The sequence below is a fragment of the Procambarus clarkii genome, chromosome 35 (assembly GCF_040958095.1).
Source record: "Procambarus clarkii isolate CNS0578487 chromosome 35, FALCON_Pclarkii_2.0, whole genome shotgun sequence".
Classification (NCBI taxonomy): domain Eukaryota; kingdom Metazoa; phylum Arthropoda; class Malacostraca; order Decapoda; family Cambaridae; genus Procambarus; species Procambarus clarkii.
Genome location: NC_091184.1, coordinates 37,413,657 through 37,438,192, shown reverse-complemented (window position 1 = coordinate 37,438,192; position 24,536 = coordinate 37,413,657). Strand labels below are relative to the sequence as shown.

Genomic DNA, 24,536 nt, shown 5'->3' with positions numbered 1-24,536 from the left:
CAACAACCCCCCGGTCAACTACCCCCCGGGTCATCAACGCCTGCGCCATCAACGCCCCGGTCATCACCTGACCAAGAGTCAATACTTAATCAGGAAGGTGCCAGTGGATGCCATTCATCAGGGCGGCACCACCGGCCCACGTGACTGTTATTGTACTGGTTGTAACCAGGTGCGTGACGGCCACACTCCATTGTGGGCGTGGCGTGGGCGTAGGAGGGGCGTGGGCGTAGATGAGGGTGTGAGTGTAGAAGGGGTGGGGGTGTGGATATGGGGTGAAGCAGGGGGGTGAGTATGGGCATATAAAGGGGGCGTGGGTGTGGGTGGGTGGGTATGGGTGTATCAACCAGGTATCAACCAGGTGTATAATAGGGGGTGTGCTCATGCGTCAGGTTGCGAGCAGCCGCGTCCAACAGCCTGGTTGACCAGTCCAGCAACGAGGAGGCCTGGTCGAGGACCGGGCCGTGGGGACGCTAAGCCTCGAAACCATCTCAAGGTAACCTCAAGGTGAGTATGGGCGTATAAGTGCGAATCTGGTTCATCCTGTCTTGTCGTGTTAACATGATCGCGGAAACAAGAGACAAAAACATACAGTACACCCAGCTGCCTAGGAACTAGCGTAGGCGTACACCCAGCTGCCTAGGAACTAGCGTAGGCGTACACCCAGCTGCCTAGGAACTAGCGTAGGCGTACACCCAGCTGCCTAGGAACTAGCGTAGGCGTACACCCAGCTGCCTAGGAACTAGCGTAGGCGTACACCCAGCTGCCTAGGAACTAGCGTAGATGTACACCCAGCTGCCTAGGAACTAGTGTAGATGTACACCCAGCTGCCTAGGAACTAGTGTAGATGTACACCCAGCTGCCTAGGAACTAGTGTAGATGTACACCCAGCTGCCTAGGAACTAGTGTAGATGTACACCCAGCTGCCTAGGAACTAGTGTAGATGTACACCCAGCTGCCTAGGAACTAGTGTAGGTGTACACCCAGCTGCCTAGGAACTAGCGTAGGCGTACACCCAGCTGCCTAGGAACTAGCGTAGATGTACACCCAGCTGCCTAGGAACTAGCGTAGGTGTACACCCAGCTGCCTAGGAACTAGCGTAGGTGTACACCCAGCTGCCTAGGAACTAATGTAGATGTACACCCAGCTGCCTAGGAACTAGTGTAGATGTACACCCAGCTGCCTAGGAACTAGTGTAGATGTACACCCAGCTGCCTAGGAACTAGCGTAGGCATACACCCAGCTGCCTAGGAACTAGTGTAGATGTACACCCAGCTGCCTAGGAACTAGTGTAGATGTACACCCAGCTGCCTAGGAACTAGCGTAGGCATACACCCAGCTGCCTAGGAACTAGTGTAGATGTACACCCAGCTGCCTAGGAACTAGTGTAGATGTACACCCAGCTGCCTAGGAACTAGCGTAGATGTACACCCAGCTGCCTAGGAACTAGCGTAGATGTACACCCAGCTGCCTAGGAACTAGCGTAGATGTACACCCAGCTGCCTAGGAACTAGTGTAGATGTACACCCAGCTGCCTAGGAACTAGCGTAGGCGTACACCCAGCTGCCTAGGAACTAGCGTAGATGTACACCCAGCTGCCTAGGAACTAGTGTAGATGTACACCCAGCTGCCTAGGAACTAGTGTAGGTGTACACCCAGCTGCCTAGGAACTAGTGTAGGTGTACACCCAGCTGCCTAGGAACTAGTGTAGGTGTACACCCAGCTGCCTAGGAACTAGTGTAGGTGTACACCCAGCTGCCTAGGAACTAGTGTAGGTGTACACCCAGCTGCTTAGGAACTAGTGTAGGCATACACCCAGCTGCCTAGGAACTAGTGTAGGTGTACACCCAGCTGCCTAGGAACTAGTGTTGGTGTACACCCAGCTGCTTAGGAACTAGTGTAGGCATACACCCAGCTGCTTAGGAACTAGTGTAGGCGTACACCCAGCTGCCTAGGAACTAGTGTAGGCGTACACCCAGCTGCCTAGGAAGCAAGCGTAAGAGTGAACGAGAGCGTATGGGTGTAATCTATCATTACACTCTGGCGTAAGCGAAGGCGTATATGGCACGATACTAACAATAATAATTAAAACAAGAGATGCCAGTGTCGTAGAGAGGCGCCGGCCAGAGGAGTTACAATCTTGACACCTAGTCAATACTCCGTCAAGGTAAAGGGCGACAATGAGCTCTCTGTCTAATTTAAGGGGATAGTCCCAAGTCTTGGAGCCTTCTTGCTGCTGCTGCTCTACCCGCTTGTCCTTCTTCAGACTGTTGGCACTGTCATTTGTTCTTAAACGCGTGGTACAGAAACAGACAACTTCTGTCACCTGTAGCAGGATGATACCTTTGGGTAAGGATAGGGCTAGTGGGTAAGGCCTTTCCCTTACCATTGCTCATGGGAAGGGGAAGGCCTTACCTACTAGTTTTTCCTGAATTATATATTTAACAGATCTCTAACCCTGTCCTTGGAGGACAGAAGGAAATGTATATGTGTTGTTTAGCATTGTAAATGTGTGGCCACGTCTGTGGTAGGAAAAAAATAGTTTCCCCAAGAACACCACCCGGGAAATGGTTAATAACCAGGAGCCAGATTCATGAAAGGACTTACGCAAGCACTTACGAACCTGTCCATCTTTTCTTAATCTTTGGCGGCTTTGTTTACAATTATTAAACAGTTAATGAGCTCCGAAGCACCAGGAGGCTGTTTATAACAATAACAACAGTTGATTGACAAGTTTTCACGCTTGTAAACTGTTTAATAAATGTAACCAAAGCCGTCAAAGATTGAGGAAAGATGTACAGGTTCGTAAGTATTTGCGTAAGTGCTTTCGTGAATCTGGCCCCTGGTACCCAGTTACTGTTGGGTGAAAAGAGGCTAACAATAAAGGCCTAGCGCCCAGGTGTGGGCGGAACTGGGCGCCATAACTCACCACTAGTAAGTCTTGCTGCCTTGTGGCTGCCTCTCCACACAAAATACATTTGCACATACAAATACATTGAACTTAAAATTCACCTACACACATGTATTTATCCATACATTTAGGTTTAAAATTACTCGCCTCAAGTCACTGTACGAATATTTGACACAAGTATTTTTTTAATGTCCACGCCATCCATCACAAGTCACTATTATAAAATTATATTATGTAAACAAACTCCTGCATTCGCTAATACACATAATCACCGAAACATTATATTAATCATCCTTCAACATGTACTTCACTGTAATGCCACCCTTGCCACACACACACACACACACCACACACACACACACACACACACACACACACACACACACACACACACACACACACCCACACACACACACACACACACACACACTATATATATATATATATATATATATATATATATATATATATATATATATATATATATATATATATATATATATATATTGTGTGTGTGTGTGTATTAGTTTGTCAACGACTGCCTCTCTGGGTTGTATCTCACTGTATCTGGAGCCCAGATAAAATTAAACCCTTCTTCTTCGGAGCATCCCTTAGTGCCCTTAAGAAGAAGGACGGTGGAGTCAGGCCCATTGCCGTGGGTAACGAAATCTAAGTGAAATTTAGATTGAAATTTAAGTGAAAATTTAAGCTAATTAAATCTAGGGAGAGGATTTAGGACTCACCCTAAACCCATCAAACTGTGAAATCATCTCATCTAGTCAACTAATCATAGATGCAATACGAATCTTATTGCCAGGAGCCCCAGTGATCGCTCCCACCAACAGTGACACAGCATTGCCAGCATTCTTATCCTCGACCGTGTACAGGTGAATTAGTGAATGAAATGTTACCAGAATACCTAAGACACTCCATTGGGATTCATGATCCCAAATTCGCAGAAGGAGCCGGTCAGTGGGACACTCTTGCCAATTCTCATCCTCGACCAACTTTTCCAAACGACTGCAAACAGGGCCAAATGGAATAGCCCCATAGTGGAGAACATCGCCACAGCATTGCTGAAGGCAGCTTCTGGGAAGGATAGAGCGCGTCTTCTAGCTGTGCAAGCCCTCCATGCCGGGACTTCCTGTTGGCAGTCCCTAATTCCGCCTTGGGCACCCGCCTGGACCATCGGGCCCTAAGTATTGGTGTTGCACTGCGCCTTGCCGCCCCTATTTCCACCGAACACCGGAGTATTTGCAGCTATGCTCGGGCGGACCAATTCGGCAGCCATGGTCTCATCTGTCGTAAGACACAGGGAAAAATTGCCAGACATGAAACAGTCAATGACATTATCAAGAGAAGTTTAGCTACAGCTGGGTGTCCAGCACAAAGGGAACCTCAGTTGTGCAGGCCTGACAAGTCAAAAACGCCCAGATAGAGTCACCCTGCAGCCGTGGAGGGAAGGTAAACAGGTCGTGTGGGACTACACGTGTGTGTCTATATTGACTGATACATACCTACCTTACAGGACAGCTGAGGGAGGCGGGGCGGCCACCTTCAGGGAGACCCAGAAAACCAACAAGTACAGAGACCTAGAACGTTGTTACAGGTTCGTGACAATAGGCTCTGAGACTCTGGGCGCCTGGGGTAAATGTGCACTTAAGTTCTTGAAGGAGCTGGGCGAGGAACTCATTGGGAAGACTAAAGACTCAAGAGCAGCCAGTTTCCTGTTCCAGCGCCTCAATGTCACAATTCAGAGAGAAAATGCGTGCTGTATCATGGGTACGCACCCGTCCTCTGAAGAGCTGGACGCGAGATCTTCGACCACTGTTATATTATTATATGTCTGTTTGTTCTGTAGTAATGTAAGAAAACAAATAATAAAAAAAAAGAATAAGGGTGGTAGGAAAAGAAAAGATTAAAGTGTTCAGTGAAAATCCACAAGGTCTTCTATGAATACTCCTTATTTTCTTCTTAAAATCTTTGGGTCACTACAATTCCACCAGAGGTGGTACCCCTATTATATATATGCGGAAAATCCACAGAGAAATGGGAAAGAGATATGAACGTTTCGGCCGATCTTCTTCCCATTTCTTTCTTTCCCATTTCTCTGTGGATTTTCCGCATACAAATGATCAGTGTTTAGTGATCGTCAATTGCATATATATATATATATATATATATATATATATATATATATATATATATATATATATATATATATATATATATATATATATATATATATATATATGTCGTACCTAGTAGCCAGAACGCACTTCTCAGCCTACTATGCAAGGCCCGATTTGCCTAATAAGCCAAGTTTTCATGAATTAATTGTTTTTCGACTACCTAACCTACCTAACCTAACCTAACCTAACTTTTTCGGCTACCTAACCTAACCTAACCAATAAAGATAGGTTAGGTTAGGTTAGGTAGGGTTGGTTAGGTTCGGTCATATATCTACGTTAATTTTAACTACAATAAAAAAAATTGACCTCATACATAATGAAATGGGTAGCTTTATCATTTCATAAGAAAAAATTAAAGAAAATATATTAATTCAGGAAAACTTGGCTTAGTAGGCAAATCGAGCCTTGCATAATAGGCCAAAAAGTGCGTTCTGGCTACTAGGTACGACATATATATATATATATATATATATATATATATATATATATATATATATATATATATATATATATATATATATAATTCATTAAACATGCTCATCTATATTGAGTAAAATATATCTTAAACCAAAAAGGTGTTCTGATAAGTCACTTATCCGATAGGCTCGGATGAAAGAAAATAAAATTTTACGTGTTAAATCATGGCTAACTAAAATAAACTTGAGGGTGAGATGGGGAACATATATACAAGAGCTAGAAAGGTGGGGTCCAGGAGCTGAACCTCGATCCAGGACGCGTAAATAGATGAGTACATACGAGAATACTCAGAAGTGCGTGCGTGACGCAAAACACCCGCCCTCACGAGGCAAGAGAAGCAACCCCCAGGAGGGAGAGAGAGTAGTAGTCCACTACACCAAACCACCACTACACTCTCCCAAGAGTTTCAACTCGTGTTACCAGTTAATTAACGAATAAGAAAAAACGAGGGAAAATTCTATCTCTTAGAAAACAAAATGAAAAACTATAAACTCATACCTGAACAATGGACGAAATCCCCCAGAGTGAGAGACGAGAGAGAGAGAGAGAGAGAGAGAGAGACACAGAGAGACACACAGAGAGAGAGTAGCATAAAGAGAGAGACTTTATAAAGTAAAGTTACAGAGGCAAGTTTTTATTTTTATTGAGAGAAGTTTTATATATGTTTTCTGTCCTTGCCGCCCCTGGGTCTTTAATTTGGCGTATCACAGGGCAGCCGAGTGTTGTAGGTGTGGCTGGGTGTGGGGTGTAGGTGTGGCTGGGTGTGGTGTGTAGGTGTGGCTGGGTGTGGTGTCTAGGTGTGGCTGGGTGTGGGGTGTAGGTGTGGCTGGGTGTGGGGTGTAGGTGTGGCTGGGTGTGGGGTGTAGGTGTGGCTGGGTGTGGGGTGTAGGTAAGGCTGGGTGTGGGGTGTAGGTGTGGCTGGGTGTGGGGTGTAGGTGTGGCTGGGTGTGGGGTGTAGGTAAGGCTGGGTGTGGGGTGTAGGTGTGGCTGGGTGTGGGGTGTAGGTGTGGCTGGGTGTGGGGTGTAGGTGTGGCTGGGTGCGGCTGTGTATGGTGCTCTCTGCTTGCAGGAAATGCTCAGATTCCAGCATCATCATGAAATCTTCCCTTTACTTCACATACTTTGTGCATTTATCATACATATTTAATAATGCTGCATATTAAGTATCGATGGTACACATAGGAACGTTAAAGACACACGTTGCTAGCCATCGCACTAAACGTTGTCCTCTTTGACCTTCTGAAAACATGTTTTCAGACTGAGAGGACATATATTTTTTAATTCTTTTGGTATAAAATATTCATCTGTGGGTCTGGGTGTTCCACTGACGTCCAGCGAGGCATGGGGGAGGTGTTCTGGCATGGGGGGGGGGGGTGTTCTGGCATGGGGGAGGTGTTCTGGCATGGGGGAGGTGTTCTGGCATGGGGGAGGTGATCTGGCATGGGGGAGGTGTTCTGGCATGGGGGAGGTGTTCTGGCATGGGGGAGGTGTTCTACCACGAAAGACTGACATCACCAGGAGGCGCGTGCCATGGAGGCGGGCCCACAGCTGGCTACCACATACTCATAACAACCCGAAAACTCACAATATCACCATTAAAGTTAAACAGGCAATTTCCTCTGGTCTACTGCGAGTCTGGTGGACCTTATTACACCAGGCGGAGGAGGCGAAGGTGCCGCACCTTGCGCCGGTGTCCGCCAGGGGCGGGGGGGTGTCGTGAGCCCCGTCCAGTCAAGAGGACTCTCATCGCGGGTATTAGGATGATGAAGGGTGGAGAGAGGGACTCTCCCTCCCTTGTTTTAGCTGGCGTCGCCTCCATATTGGTGCCCCATTGACGCCTGGGGGCCTCAGTCTATGGTACTGCTGGTGGGTCCTGGACCCTGTGGCCTCAGTCTATGGTGCTGCTGGTGGGTCCTGGACCCTGTGGCCTCAGTCTATGGTGCTGCTGGTGGGTCCTGGACCCTGTGGCCTCAGTCTATGGTGTTAGTGGTGGCCGCTTGACCCTATGGCCTCAGTCTATGGTACTGCTGGTGACCACTAGATCCAGGGGCCTCAGTTTATGGTGTGGATGTTAGATACAGAGGGAGAGACAACCTGATAGGGAGACAGAGACATACAGAGAGAACAAAAACACAGAGATAAAAGACAGAGACAGTGAAGCAGAGAGACCGGGTCATTCTGGGCATCGCTGGGTAACCATCTAATATATCTACATGTCTAACTAGACGCAGTGCCTGACAGTGCCAATTAGGTATTGGTAGCCCGGGTCGTTCCTGTGCTTGAGTCAACCTGGCATTATTCCACTGAAAAAAATCAAAGGAAAATTACGAGATTAATGATAATAAATGAGAAACATATTTTCCCATGCAGCAACCCTAATTTATATGTAAAAAACATTAAAATTAAAGACTACCAATTGAGCCTCTAAATGAGTAATTTCCATAGTGTTATCATCATTTATTCGCATTATTACGGACAAACTATGGTAAGTAGAGTTTTTTGTTTTCTTGACATCGGTGCATAATGTTTTGCAGTGCAGAAAAAAAAAATTTGATTTATTTTATCACTGGGTCAACTGGTGCCAAGATCACCACCACCTTCATGAGCATTGTCATTGGAGCCTCACAGCTTTTAATGGAATGAATGGAGACCCATGTTGGTCACCTACCCCTTAGCAATCACTGCAAAATTGGGTGAGGCAAGCCCCAAGGGTCTGGCCTAGAAACTTGGACAGACAAACAAATGGGTGATTTATTTGTATAGATAGGGACTAGAAAGGGTATCTGGGAGTAGCCAGATCAATACTATCTTTTTGTATCTCTGAATGTTTGCCTCTTGCTGTCTGTCTGTCTGTCTTCCTACCTACCACCCTGTAGTTACCTTGCGATAATTTCGGGGCTCAACGTCCCCGCGGCCCGGTCCTCGACTAGGCCTCCTCGTTGATGGACTGGTCAACCAGGCTGTTGGATTTTCTCACAACAATGTTTATGTTGTGTGCTGTTATGAATTCAGTCCTAATTCTCAGAGGCATTCTCACATGAATAGCAAAGTACCAGTACATATGTTGACCAGACCACACACTAGAAAGTGAAGGGACGACGACGTTTCGGTACGTCGTGGACCTGGGAGCCGGTCGGCCGAGCAGACAGCACGCTGGACTTGTGATCCTGTGGTCCTGGGTTCGATCCCAGGCGCCGGCGAGAAACAATGGGCAGAGTTTCTTTCACCCTATGCCCCTGTTACCTAGCAGTAAAATAGGTACCTGGGTGTTAGTCAGCTGTCACGGGCTGCTTCCTGGGGGTGGAGGCCTGGTCGAGGACCGGGCCGCTGGGACACTAAAAAGCCCCGAAATCATCTCAAGTTTTATTTCAATAAAATTGAAATAAAACTAACAATTATTAAATATAAAAGGGAGTGTTAGAAGAAGACAATATGGGCCAGAGCACGTGGGAGCCCGACAAGTTTTCTTAGGGTGCTGCACATCCTCTTCCTCGAGGCTTGAGGGGTCCCTACAAACAACCAGAGGTAGTACCCCCCTTATATATATATATATATATATATATATATATATATATATATATATATATATATATATATATATATATATATATGGGTTATGGTCCCTATGGCTATGGGTCCCTACACTTGCACCAGAGGTGGTACCCCTTCTAGGTAAATATATATATATATATATATATATATATATATATATATATATATATATATATATATAATAACATCCCTTCCCTAACAATCTATCTAGCACCCCGCTCCTTCCCTTTCCCTTACCTTAAACTCATTCCTAATCTCCCTCTTCATTACCTCATTCCCATTTTAGTCTTATTCCTCCCTCTCCCTCTGCGCCATCCCCAACAAAAGTTCCCCTCTCCATCACCCTCCCCCTTACCCTTCCCTTTCCCCATTGTCCCCCCTGCGTCCCCCCCTGCGTCCCCCCCTGCGTCCCCTCCTGCGTCCCCCTCTGCGTCCCCTCCTGCGGCGTCCCCCCACCGGTGGCGGCGGATGACAGATGCGTCCCGGGAAGGAAGCGGTGGCATAAGTTGACCTGGCGGGGCCCCTACACGAGTCTGCTTTTGGTGCTGTCATCCACCCATCACTACTGGCGTCCGGCGCCCACCAGACCTGAACCACCACGTCCTGCACTGTCTCTCCGCCTGCCTCTTCCCTTTTTCTCTCTCTCTCTCACGCCCTGTAGTTCACTACCATGCCCGGCAACTCTCTCCCATGCCCTGTAGTTCACTCCCATGCTCGGCAACTCTCTCCCATGCCCGGCCACTCTCTCCCATGCCCGGCAACTCTCTCCCATGCCCGGCAACTCTCTCCCATGCCCTGTAGTTCACTCCCATGCCCGGCCACTCTCTCCCATGCCCGGCAACTCTCTCCCATGCCCGGCAACTCTCTCCCATGCCCTGTAGTTCACTCCCATGCCCGGACACCTGTCTACGCCATTTCTATGTTTTCTGGGATTTTTTCCAAGCTTCTGTTGAAATTTCTAGGTTTCAATAATGTTTTCCTGCAGTGTGTGCATTGGTTTCAGCTGATTGGGTGGAGGCCTAGAGAGGAGACGGAGTTCTAGAGCAGGAGACCATGAGGGGGTGGAGCCAGAGCTCCACCTCGAAGCATTCGAAACAAAAGAATAGGGAAACTTTTTAAGTTTTGCCCCGAGGGTCGAGTTTATTGGGCAGCGTCGCTCATCCTGTGAATGGACACACCGCCATAGCAGCATGTACAATACTCCCCAATAGGAGGAAACCCCGCTGGGTTGTTCATCCTGTCACTTGTACCCAGGGAGAGAGTGATCTTGGGGGTGTTGAGAAGGGGGTGGGAGACCAACCAGGAAGCCACCAACACCGGCTGACAAAGCAGTATGAAGATATTTGTCAAGTTCCCTGTACAATTTGTAGTCCATTATCCATGCCTTTAGGATAGAATATCACTAGCCTAGGGATTAATCTATTTTTGCATTATTGAATAAAGTTACTGTAAATTATATCCTGTGTATCTTATATATGTTTCTCTTAACTAATTCTGAGTCTTAGATCTTGAATTGCTTTGGACTTTCCCTGTGATCTGATGAGCATTTTTATGAGTAAATATTTTTCACCTTGTAATTCATGAAGTAAATTTAAAAGTAATTCCATTCATGCAGTAAAGTGTGTTGCACAGGAACAGCGACACCTCTCGGCCTCCCTGCTGGCCTCCTCTCTCTCCTGGAAGACACAAAAATGTTTACGATATTCTTAGTCAGACTTTTTTTTTTCTCTGCCAGCAGACTGTAAGATTATGGCTCTTGAAGGAAAAAAGAACCAGACTAATCCTCATATGCTACATAATATTACACAGATGCATATAGAAGCAAACTTGGCATGTGACAGCGTCACATACTTCCCAAATGGATCAGTAGACCAGCAGGGACAAGAAGCCGGAGCTGCAGTTAAAGCAGGACACTTTGTAAATAGTTGGAGACTCAAATGTGTGTTCAACTTTACAAAAAGCGATGCTAGCTGTTCAAAAGGCTTTGGAACATGCTCTTGCTGAACACCGACAACATGTTATCAAACAGATTCGAGAACTGCCATTGAAACCTTGCAACAAGAACACATACGTGATAACATCCATCTGATCACAAATGTCATATCATTAATGCAAACACTCAAACGATAAGGCCGACGGATACTTATCAACTTGGTGCCAAGTCTTGTGGGAATAAAAGGAAATGACATTACAGACGAAGCTGCGAAACTTGCAACTAAGAGAAGAAATGTAGACATTTACATACCACAGAGTCTATCACAGATTAAGAAAGAAATTAGAAACAGAGCAATACAAAAGATGTACATTGACCACAACACAGCAGTTGCAACATCAGGATCTGCGGGTTGGTACAAGAATTCAACCAACTACGAACCACTTAGTTTGATGAAAGGGAGCAGTAGAACAACAGAAGTACACTAACATCGCATCAGGCTTGGATACCCATGTGCATGGGAAATAGCCTTACAGGTTCCGGAAGATGAGAGGAAATGTCAACACTGTGGAGAAATGCCCGACAGACCACTGGAACATTATCTAACACAGTGCACAGTTACAAACTCATTAAGATTTCAACTTAGATTCAACAGAGTAGAAGTTGTTAAACACATGGGACAAAATCTTACTGAAGCGACCATACGAGTCATAAATACTCATCCTCCGCCCAAGTAAAACAGAAACAGCAACACTTAGTGGGCCAGCCAGAGGCTTAGGGCCCACGCAGGAATATCCCTGCAAAAAAAAAAATCCACCACCAGCACCACCCACCAGCACTACCACCTACCAGCACCACCACCACCCACCAGCACCAGCACCACCACCCACCAGCACTACCAGCACCACCACCCACCCACCAGCACTACCAGCAGTCAACACTTATTTTTAATTTTTCTTTAGTCTTAGGTTGATATCCTTTTATGTGATGGTGCGTCCAGCCGGGTGACGGCTGGCTCTTATCCCCTCTCTCCCTTCCCCTCCCTTCCCCTCCCTTCCCCTCCCTTCCCCAGCCTGCCTCTCCCTTGTCTCTTCTTGACCTCTCTCTCTCTCTCTCTCTCTCTCTCTCTCTCTCTCTCTCTCTCTCTCTCTCTCTCTCTCTCTCTCTCTCTCTCTCTCTATCTCTCTCTATCTCTCTCTCTTTTTCCTCCTTCCTTCCCCCATCATAGTCTATATATATATATATATATATGCTTGTTCGCATATATAATATATATATATATATATATATATATATATATATATATATATATATAAATATATATATGTATCGACTGAAAACTCACACCCCAGTGACTCGAACCCATACTGCCAGGAGCAACGCAACTGGTATCTACAGGACGCCTTAATCCGCTTGACCATCACGACCAGACATAAGGAAGTGACAGCCGAAGCTATTTAAACCACTTCCCCGCCGGCACTCGGATGGTAATCTTGGGCATAGCATTTTATCAAATCACCTCATTCTTTGGGGCACACGTGAGGAACACAAATGTGAACAAACCTGAATGGTCCCCAGGACTATATGCAACTAAAAACTCACACCCAAGAAGTGACTCGAACCCATACTGCCAGGAGCAACGCAACTGGTATCTACAGGACGCCTTAATCCGCTTGACCATCTCGACCGGACATAAGGGAGTGATAGCCGAAGCTATTTGAACCACTTCCCGGCGGGGAAGTGGTTCAAATAGCGGGAACACTTTAGTGTTCGCGGGAACACTAAAGCTCCGAAATCATCTCAAGATAACCTCAAGATAACATTTACAATGCTAACCAGCATATATACCGTCTTACCAGTAAATGTATTACTGACGGCTGAAATTCTTCTAAACACTTTACAGAAAACAAATTCCCACTTTCAGACGTCGTGAAAAATTTAAGAAGATCGCTAAAGGAGGCGATATTTCTTGGGGCCGACGCCGACTGGCTTATGAATCTCCTCTACCGTGTGGGTGTCATCTTGGAAAGGTGGGTGAGGCCCAATTTCTTGGTCGTCTACTTTGGGCAGGCAAACACAGAGACACAGGCATCGTTCTTTTGTATATGACAAAACGATAAATGTGAGATTTTTAAATTTAATTAGGCCTATGGAGGGAGGCTGAGGGCTGGCATCGCGCGGGTCATTAGGCTGTGAGTTTCCGCCCTCAGTGGACGCCATATTTACTGACCCGGGCTCTTAGGGTCTAATTACCTGGCTTAGATACTTTTATTGGGCTCTTGTGCTGAATTCTTTCCCCTCTTGACTCTCCCCCATTTCCCTTAGATCTTCCCCCGCCCCTTCCTTCACTCCCCCCCCTTCCCTTAGATCTCTTCCCCCACCCCCTCCCTCATCCCCTTCCTTAGATCTCTCCCCTCACCCCCTCCCTCCCTCTCCCTCCCCTAAGAGCACCCTCTAATCTTACCTTCCATATATCTCTTATCTTAGAATGAAGAGGGAAGTATGTAAATAAAGGACATACATGGGCTCTAGACACACCTGTCAGCCACAGGGGTGTGAGGGAGGACACGATGGTCGGCCAGGCTGTTACAAAAGTTGGAGCAGGCAAGAGCAAAAGATAAGGTGCTCCAGTGGATAAGGGAGTATCTAAGCAACAGGAAACAGCGAGTAACTGTGAGGGATGAGACATCAGAGTGGCGAGATGTCACCAGCGGAGCCCCACAGGGCTCTGTACTTGGACCCATCCTGTGTCTGATATATGTAAACGATCTTCCTGAGGGTATAGACTCATTCCTCTCAATGTTTGCTGACGATGCAAAAATTATGAGAAGAATGAAAGTAGATGAAGATAGATAGTACAAGACGACCTGGACAAACTGGAGGAATGGTCTATAAAATGGCTACTAAAGTATAACTCAGGAAAGTGTAAAGTAATAAAAATTAGTTCAAGGGAGCAGAAGGCTGAATATAAGGTACCATCTGGAAGGTGAAATCCTGCAAGAGTCAAATAGAGAGAAAGATCTGGGGGTTGATATCACATCGAATCTGTCCCCAGAGGCCCACATCAAAAGGATATCATCAGCGGTATATGCTACATTGCTAACATAAATTGCCTTTAGAAACTTGTGTAAGGAATCGTTCAGTACCTTGTATACCACTTATGTCACGACACGTCAGGTTCTGGTGACCGTCATGGGACATGTGCCAGAAACATTCAATCTTGGAAATTGGGAACATACCGCCAGAGACCATACGTCCCGGAACCCCTACGCTGCTTCAGGTGTCAGAAATACGGCCACCATCAATCACGCTGCACCGGACAGGAGAGATGTGGAGTGTGCAGCCTGAGACATCCAACCAAAGACTGTATAGCCAAGCACAAGGCAGACCAGACCAAAATAGCCAAATGTCCAAATTGTGAAGGCAAACATGATGCCTGGAGCACAACCTGCTCTACACGGAAAGAAAATGTGCACAGTTCAGGCCAGGATAAACACACTGACCAGCACTACATACACCAACACCAACGTCTGGAACACTCGTGCACACCCACAACAGACACACACTCTCACAGAACAAAAATTCCCGAATCTAACAACTCCAAATCAGAAAATACACAAAAATGCTGCAGAAATACAACAAAAGCAAAGAAGGAAAAAACAGTTACTTTCAGAAACAACACAACAAATTTACAGTTTTACCGAGATCCAGCTGGAAAACATGGTGAAGATCATGGCAGAGACCATTATCAATTGTCTACAGATGACGAAGAACGCCTCACAACAACAGACTCAAGAAATCACTTGTGTGATAATGGACAAGATCGTGCAGCAGACCACAGTTACACAAGAAATAGGCAGTGAGACAAGACGGAATACAAGAGGACAAACAACGCAACATGGACATACAGACTTCCAACAACAGTCGGGTAGTTAAGACACCAGAACATCTACATTCACAAAAGCAACTGCAAGAAGCAGTGACCACCCAAGATCAACAGAATCTTACAACACAAGAGACAGACAACAGCCAATGCATTCTGATATGTACCAACACCAACAAAGAAGTATTGAACAGCAGAGATGCACAGGTTCCAACAACACAAGAAACAGCCACAAGTAATCAATGCAGTCCAATGTGCAGCAATACCAACAGCAAAGCGATGGACCACAGTTATGCACAGATTCCAACAATGCCGGGGATGACCATGAGCAATCAGTGCAGTCCGATTTGCAGCGACACGACTTGCGAGGTGGAGAATATAGACGTCGATTCCGAAGAAGAGTTCTACTAGAACAGGCAACACCAACCGAAACTATCGTCTGGCCATTATGAATACTGCAGTGGAACATTCAAGGTCTTGGAAATAAAAACCACTCCCTTCAGGAAACTGAAATCAATACGAAAGCAGATATAATCGTTTTGGAAGAAACTCTTTTTCCCAGCCATGAAGTCCTTCAGATTAGCTGGATATTAGCACTATATTATACCGTATGAACAGGGGACACAAAGAGGGTTAATGACCCTAGTCAGAAACACCATACCCAGCAAGAAAATAGATCCAGTTTCATGTGGGGATGGAGTAGAGGTGTAGATGGAGTAGAAATCCATGCAGACTTTGTTATGCAAGCCCCTTAGGAATCTCTGCCAGCAGACTTTAAGTTTATGGTTCTTGAAGGAAGAAAGAACCAGACTAATCCTCATCTGCTACGTAATATTGCACAGATGAATATAGAAGCAAACTTGGCATCTGACAGCTTCACATACTTCACAGATGGATCAGTAGACCAGCAGGGACAAGAAACCGGAGCTGCAGTTAAAGCAGGAAAGTCTGTAAATAGTTGGAGACTCTCAAATGGGTGTTCAACTCTACAAAATACGATGCTAACCATTTAAAAAGCTTTGAAACATGCTCTTGCTGAACACCGACAACATGTTATCATACATACAGATATGCAAACTGCCATTGAAACCTTGCAACAACAACACATACATGACAACATCCAACTCATCACAAATGTCATATCATTAGAGAAAACACTCAAACATCAAGGCCGTCGCGTACTTATCAACTTGGTGCCAAGTCATGTGGGAATAATAGGAAATGACATTGCAGACGAAGCTTCAAAACTTGCAACTAAGAGAAGAAATGTAGACATTTACATACCACAGAGTCTATCACAGATTAAGAAAGTAATTAGAAACAGAGCAATGCAAAAGATGTACAGTGACCTCAACACAGCAGTTGCAACATCAGGATCTGCGGGTTGGTACAAGAATTCAACCAACTACGAACCACTTAGTTTGATGAAAGGGAGCAGTAGAACAACAGAAGTACACTAACATCGCATCAGACTTGGATACCCATGTGCATGGGAAATAGGCTTACAGGTTCCGGAAGATGAGAGGAAATGTCAGCACTGTGAAGAAATGCCCGACAGACTACTGGAACATTATCTAACACAGTGCACAGTTACAGCCACAACAGACCATTGGAACATTATCTAACACACTGCACAGTTACAAACCCATTAAGATTTCAACTAAGATTCAACAGAGCAGTTGTTGTTAAACACGTGGGACAAAATCTTACTGAAGCGACCATACGAGTCATAAATACTCATACTCCGCCCAAGTAAAACAGAAACAAGCAACACTTAGTGGGCCAGCCAGAGGCTTAGGGCCCGCGCAGGAAAGTCCCTGAAAAAAACGCTATGGGCTGCTTCCTGGGGATGTGTAACAAAAAGGAGGCCTGGTCGAGGACCGGGCCGCGGGGACGTTAAGCCCCGAAATCTTCTCAAGATAACCATCACAACACTGCTGAAGAACGTTAGAGGTGAACCCACAGACGTTAGTCCAGTTCTGGGAGGAATGAGTTACGAGGGAAGGCTAAAACAAATGAACCCCACCTCACTGGAAGATAGAAATATCTGTCCAGGAAACTCTTACGGTCTCTACAGGTGTCCCGTGAACTCTTACAGTCCTCCACAGGTGTCCAGTGAACTTTTAGGTCGTCCACAGGTGTCCAGTGAACTTTTAGGTCGTCCACAGGTGTCCCGTGAACTCTTGGGTCCCCACAAGTCACCCTCCTCCACGCCTCGGGCCTCCACTCGCCCAATATTCATAAAATCCAATATTTGCTATAATACTTTCTGCCTGTGATTGAAAAATTGTGTCTGTGGTGAGGGGCCATTTATATTTTATTTGGGAAGCTTCTATGTGGTTGAATTTGTATAGACAGGTGCATGTGGGAGATTGTTTATGTGATGAGAGGGGGGTGGGGGAGAGAAGGGGTGGTAGGGAGATGAAAGAGAGAGATAATGGAAAAGGGAGAGAGAGAGGGGGGGGGGAAAGGGAGATGATGGAGAGGAGGAGGAGGGAGCTGGGAAGAGTGGTGGTAGGCTGGAGTTAAATATTAGTACTACACTGCAGAATACAGTGCATATAGAGAATTGTAAGGGATGTCTCACGGTGCAGTGAATATAACAGATTAGGCTGCAGTGAACATAACAGAGTAGGCTGCAGTGAATAATACAGTTTAGGGTTCAATGAATGGTATAAAGTATTCTTCAGTGTACGGTACAGTGTACCATTATTATTCTGGTATAATTATTGGCCATAATACATCACCAGCCTGGCCCCGGCCGGAGCCACAAACGCAGTGCCAGTGTCTCCCGGCCACATGTGAATATAAGAGTCCACCTTGGCCACCAATTTTCCCGCTTTAAAATTGACACTATACCCTCACTAGGGACAAATATTCCAGCTCTCTTCTGCAGGAGGACACCCTTTGATGGAACGGGGGCAAGAGGCGGCATTCGGGACCACTCGGGACGGGCGAGGATCCGGCGCTGAGATACAAGTGTGTTGGCCCTTGCGACTCCAGGCATTTCTGGCTGTATAACGCCGTCGAGTGGCAAATATCGCCCGCTGCCTAAGGGAACGGGAGTCGTCGGGAGGCCTTTGACAGCTCCTTGGTCCAGCTCTCTGTCTTATGAACCTCTTGCGTCCTGGTCCAGCCCTCTGTCTTATGAACCTCTTGCGTCCTGGTCCAGCCCTCTGTCTTATGAACCTCTTGCGTCCTGGTCCAGCCCTCTGTCTTATGAACCTCTTGCGTCCTGGTCCAGCCCTGTCTTATGAACCTCTTGCGTCCTGGTCCAGCCCTCTGTCTTATGAACCTCTTGCGTCCTGGTCCAGCCCTCTGTCTTATGAACCTCTTGCGTCCTGGTCCAGCCCTCTGTCTTATGAACCTCTTGCGTCCTGGTCCAGCCCTCTGTCTTATGAACCTCTGGCGTCCTGGTCCAGCCCTCTGTCTTATGAACCTCTTGCGTCCTGGTCCAGCCCTCTGTCTTATGAACCTCTTGCGTCCTGGTCCAGCCCTCTGTCTTATGAACCTCTTGCGTCCTGGTCCAGCCCTCTGTCTTATGAACCTCTTGCGTCCTGGTCCAGCCCTCTGTCTTATGAACCCCTTGCGTCCTGGGTAGTCCACTAGCCACACCCACTAGAAACGTCGGCAGCAAATTTCTTTTCACCTCATATCTCTGTTCACCTAGGAGTAAATAAGTACCCCCGAGAGGTAGGCAGCTGTTGTGGGATTGCATTCTGGAGAGGGTCAGTAGGTTAACATTAGGGGGACCTCGGTACAAGCTTAAATTATATATATATATATATATATATATATATATATATATATATATATATATATATATATATATATATATATATATATATATATATATATATATATAATGCTTCCTGTCCACGATAATGGGAATTATTACTATATTATATGGACTGGCCCCCAAACACCCCACCTCTCTCCCGCCCTATATACATAATGGGGGAAGGGCGGGGGTCCAAGGTAGTGAGGGGGGGGATGCTGGAGGAGGATAGGGTGACAGGGAGATGAGGGAGATCAGTGTTTGTTGAGGCTGCGGTCATTACATTGGCTTGATCAATAGGAATCTGGGGCGTCCCATGCCTAGATAAGTTTAATTGGGGATGCGTCTTTGATCTGGCCGGGGATGGCACGTCGCGAATGCAATATCACCACCGCCGCCACCTCTGTCCTCCTAACTTTGTCTCGGTAATAGCTTCCCCTTATAGAATTTGCCCAAGCAACTTTCAATGAGATTATCAGGCGGGAATGTTCGTTGGCTAGCCCTCTCTCCCTCCCTGCCCCCCACCTCTCTCTCTCTCTGTCTCTCTCTGTCTCTCTCCCTCTCCCTCCCTTCTTCCCTTTCTCTCTCCCTCCCCCCCACCTCTCTCTCTCTTTCTGTCTCTCTCCCTCTCCCTCCCTTCTTCCCTTTCTCTCTCCCTCCCCCCCACCTCTCTCTCTCTCTCTCTGTCTCTCTCCTTCTCCCTCCCTTCTTCCCTTTCTCTCTCCCTCCCCCCTCTCTCTCTCTCTCTCTCTCTCTCTCTCTCTCTCTCTCTCTCTCTCTCTCTCTCTCTCTCTCTCTCTCTCTCTCTCTCTCTCTCTCTCTCTCTCTCTCTTTGTGCCTCGATATTGTCTTATTATAATTGCATGGTCGATGGTGGTGGTATAATGGTAGCAGAGGCGATGTCACAACGACCTGTGGTAATAGTGGTGGTTGTAGTGGTTGACGGCGGTTGTAGTGGTTGACGGTTGTGGTAGTGGTTGACGCTGGTTGTAGTGGTTGACGGCGGTGGTAGCTGTTCCCTGGTGTCACACGTATATCCTTGTCCTTCCTCTTCCTTCCTCGGGTAACAGAGACGTGGCGCCGAGCCTCTCGTCGCACCAGAGGGACGCGTCCAATGGGGCGACCAACGCTGGTGTCAACAATGGACCTTCCTTGACCTTCGTCGCTCTGCGGGATGTACCTTTTCCTGGCAGCCTTATGTCAATGCCCAGTGCGTTGATTCACTGCCATGGAAGGAAATATTATGATAACTAAACTTCACTAGTTAGGTCAGTTTAGATACAGGGCGTCGTCACAGTCTGTTCGCTGTCTTGATTAGTTATCCAAAGATATTAAATTCCGCTGCACTCGCTCACTTCACTGGTTACTTTAGAACTGTTTAACATCGATGCACGAATGTCCACAGCCTCTTCGTTGGCGCAGTTAAGTAAAACCTTCCGTTGCTAGAGTCACGGTCGACATTTCACTTGCCTCTTCGCAGACGAAAATCAAAGTAGCATTTGTTTACTGTGACCTTGGTCGTGTCTTCAATAGATTCTTCAGTGGCTACTACTTGGTGATCTCCACACACTGGGTCGTTACTACTTCCGACGCTCACTGGTCGGGACTGTCACTAGACTAGCTCATCAAAACTGTATCTTGCTTAGCTAAATGAATTGTGCGGGTTCAGTCCCTGAGCCTATTATGTGCCTCTGTAACCCTTTCCACTACCGCCCACATGATGAGTATGGGGTGCATAATAAATGAACTAAACGGTCAGTCCATTCGCGGTGACCCACCATATTACAAATGAAGGTATCTGCAGCTCCCTTCACTGAATCCGATACGATATCGAGTGCCTTGCACTCTCAGCAGTGCTACATACCCTTCCCAGCTTGGTTCCTTCTTGGGATAATTGTTTACTTGTACTCTCAGCAGGCTCTTTCGTCGACAATACTCTTTCCGACCTTCTTCCAGAAATGGCGTCTCAGGTGTGGTCGAAGTCCTGTTGCCTCTCCTCTTAGCTCAACTCGCCACTTAAGATCCAAATCTGTCGATTTTCGTCAGAGCGCCCGAAGGTCACAACCTCCTCGTCCGGAGTCTAGCTGAGCAGTGAGCAGGGCTTCGCTCCCTGGGGCGGGCTCGGTGCCCGCCGAAGATATCACAGAAAGCTCGTCGCTGATTGGATGAGCACCTGAGCCACTACCAATCACTTCTCTGGTTATGTGAGCTTAAGGCATGCTTCGCGGCATTCCACCAAGCCTCGGGGTTTTTTTTAATTTTTTATTATTTACTAGCAGTACCCGGCCACGCGTTGCTGTGGCTCAGCAACACATGTGCGTTGCTGAGCCACAGCAACCTTCCCTGTCCCCCAGTCCTCCCCACCATTTTCCCCTCACCCGTCCCCTCGGTCTCCCAACCATTTCCCACGCCACTGTCCCCTTGTCCTCCCGACCATTCCCCACTCCACCATCCCCTCTTCCTTCCCACCACGCCCCACTCCCCTGTCCCTCTGTCCTCCCCACCATTCTCCATTCCCCCATCCCCTCGTCATCCCCACCATTCCCCACTCCCTCGTCCGATGCCTTCCCAAATGGTCTGATGTTCCCATCACAGAAATATAAGAAAAACAGTTAAAAAATGAAATGAAAATATGAAAAAAATAAAAAATAAACTATACTCACGAAATGAACAGTATGGTAAACAACACAGCTCAATTCCAACGCAATTCACACAAAATAATTGAATCAAAATGAAAATAAATCAAAATCTATGAAAATTGAATTTATCAATGCAATAAGAAACATTGAAATGGAATTGTAACATGTTTATTATAGCATGTGTATTGCTCTTACATGCAACAGATGGCGCTGTTTATCAAGAAAAGCATAGTTCTAGCTGTCACAGGTGTGGCATCTATACTTATACTTACGAAATGAACGGTATGGTAAACAACACAGCTCAATTCCAACACAATGTCACACAAAATAATTCAATAAAAAATCAAATAATTCGAAATCTATGAAAATAAAATTTATCAATGCAATTGGAAACATTGAAATGGAATTCGTGACATTTTTAGAATAGTGTTCATGTTGCTATTATGTGTAACAGATGGCGCTGTTTAAAAAAAAAAAACGTATGTTTTTACCTGTCACAGGTATATCTATATAGTAGGCATATAAAACGATGCGTCTATTCGAATGCAACGTTGTGTCAAAATTTCAAAGCAATCGGTGAAGAACTTTCGGAGATTACAGCGTGTGTGGCTCTTACATCCAACAGATGGCGCTGTTAAAAAAAAAATGTTTTTTTCCTGTCACAGATAAGGCATGTATATAGTAGATATATAAAAAGACGCGCCTATTCAAATGCAACGTTGTGTCAAAATTTCAAAGCAATCGGTAAAGAGGTTTCGAAGATTTTCCTCACATGAAAAACACAGTTTTTCAGAAAAAGCATGTTTTTTTTACCGTCACAGACGTGACATCTATATAGTATGTATATAAAAACCTGGCCGGATGCGAATGGAACGTTGTGTGAAAATTTCAAAGCAATCGGTGAAGAACTTTCGGAGATTAGCGGTTATGCACAAACGAACATTTCCATTTTCATTTACATAGATTATATAGATATATAAAAGAGGTTTTTACATTCTTGTACAGCCACTAGCACGCGTAGCGTTTCGGACAAGTCCTTAATCTTATGTTCCCTGGAATACGACCCCGCGAAAAATCGTTTAACAACCAAGTACACATTTTACTGTTGAGTTAAACAGAGGCTACAGTTAAGGATTTGCGCCCAGTAAATCCTCCCCGGAAAGGATACGAACCCAGGACAAAGCGCTCGCGAAACACTAGGCGAGTGTCTTAACCACTACACCACGGGGACTGCATAAACGTTCCGAAGAACCAGGTCCTACCGAGACTCGAACTCGGATCGCTGGATTCAAAGTCCAGAGTGCTAACCATTACACCATAGGACCGCTGTGCTGAGTTACCAAGTTGACTACTGTTCTCACTCTCCCATGGTACACTCTCTTTGTCTCTGTCTGTCTGTCACTCTCTTTCTCTCTCTCTCTCTCTCTCTCTCTCTCTCTCTCTCTCTCTCTCTCTCTCTCTCTCTCTCTCTCTCTCTCTCTCTCTCTCTCTCTCTCTCTCTCTCTCTCTCTCATCTCTCTCTCATCTCTCTCTCATCTCTCTCTCATCTCTCTCATCTCTCTCTCTCTCTCATCTCTCTCATCTCACCTCTCTCTCACTCTGCATCCCAGGGTTTGTTTTGAGTCTTTCAGGTAGGGGGTTCCATGCCGGGGCTGCATAATGAAGATTGGAGTTGGTGTAGGAATTACATAAACGCTCGGAAGAATCCTTCGTCCAAATTCCTTAATGTTATTCAAACGTTAGTCAGTTTGGCTTATGCTGCCTGTATTATGGCTGGTCCCTCCCATGACTGGTCTCTCCCATGGGTCGTCTCTCCCATGGCTGGTCCCTCCCCACCCACATTCCCTCCTCCACACACTGTTTACACCCCTTGCCATCTATTTTTGTAAGTAAAGAAGATTGGGAAGTGCAGGTGAAGGAAAAAGTTTAGAAATATGGAATATAAAGCGAGTTATGACAGCAGGCGGGCTGTCCGCCTTGCTGACACCATGTGTGTGTGTGTGTGTTTCGTAGCTAAGCTAAGCTTGTTCTCTTGTGTCAGTGTCTTGTGTCTTGTGCTTAATATTCCCCGGAATACGAACGTGCCAAATCGTTTTAGCAACCAGGTACCCATTTTACTGTTAGGTAAACAGAGGCTACAGTTAAGGATTGACGCTCAGTAAATCTTCCCCGGCCAGGATACGAACCCAGGAAAAAGCGTTTGCGAAACGCCAGGCGAGTGTCTTACCACTTCACCACGGGGACTGCGAGGAAGCGATGTGTTGTTGTCTACCCGGGCGCCATTTTGTTTAGCAATCTGCCACAATTTATCCATTTACAGCCAAATATTATGCAAGATTGTGTGCAAGACTCGTTCCTTCTTAATTTAAATTACAGTTTGGGCCACCTACGATCTTCCTAGGTGGATAAAAAGGACTCTTTAGGCAGGAAAGGACTGTTATTAGAGGGTCCATAGAATTACCCAAATCGGCCCAAAACTACACAAATCGTCCTAGCATTACGTAAGTAATGAAGAAATATGGTATATTTACTTACTATAATGTTGGTGCTACACGTAGAACATGATCAAACCTATTTTTACTATGAAATAATCTAATTTCATAACGAAATGAGACGTAAATATGTGAGAGGTGACGCCATAGGATGTCGACGGTCCAAGCGACAATTTTGTGGAGCGACTTATCCAAGATATATGGTCGCCTGGAGAGTGTTTGCTGCCATATCAGCTTCCTGTACACAGTGATCCAGTCGTCGTATTTCATGGCTCAAATTGTCGCAAATTTAATTGGTAATATTAACAAGTAGAATGTGTATTTATAATAATATTTTTCATAAACAGCCACAAAATATTTAATATTTATTAAAAAAAGTGTCTGGAAGTTAAATCAATTCCACATGACAATAAATTTGTTATATAGATACTAGCGTTATTCGTTGGTATGCGTTCGCAATTTAAACTACTCATGTCCTTTTCGTTCATAGAACACCGAACCCTACACGCTTGTAGCGAGTAGATTATCCCAATAATATACTCGCTCCAAATGCATTGTTAATATTCCTGTCAACCTTTGGAGATGAATGAGGTGAGGCGTTGCCCGGGCAACACGGTGAGGTGTTGCCCGAGCATATAAGCAGCAGAATAGCAAACATTAACTAATCTACTTTCAAGTGTGG

The 24,536-nt window shown here is 45.9% G+C and overlaps 1 protein-coding gene and 1 non-coding gene across 2 annotated transcripts in view; one reads left to right on the top strand and one right to left on the bottom strand.

Moving 5' to 3' along the window:
• LOC123768412 (PR domain zinc finger protein 15-like) overlaps positions 1-24,536 on the top strand; it is a 509,712-nt gene that overhangs the window by 423,876 nt on the left and 61,300 nt on the right. The gene's annotated exons all lie outside the window — the stretch shown is intronic.
• TRNAQ-UUG (transfer RNA glutamine (anticodon UUG)) lies at positions 22,616-22,687 on the bottom strand. Its single transcript has one exon. It is a non-coding gene; the product is annotated as a tRNA-Gln (tRNA).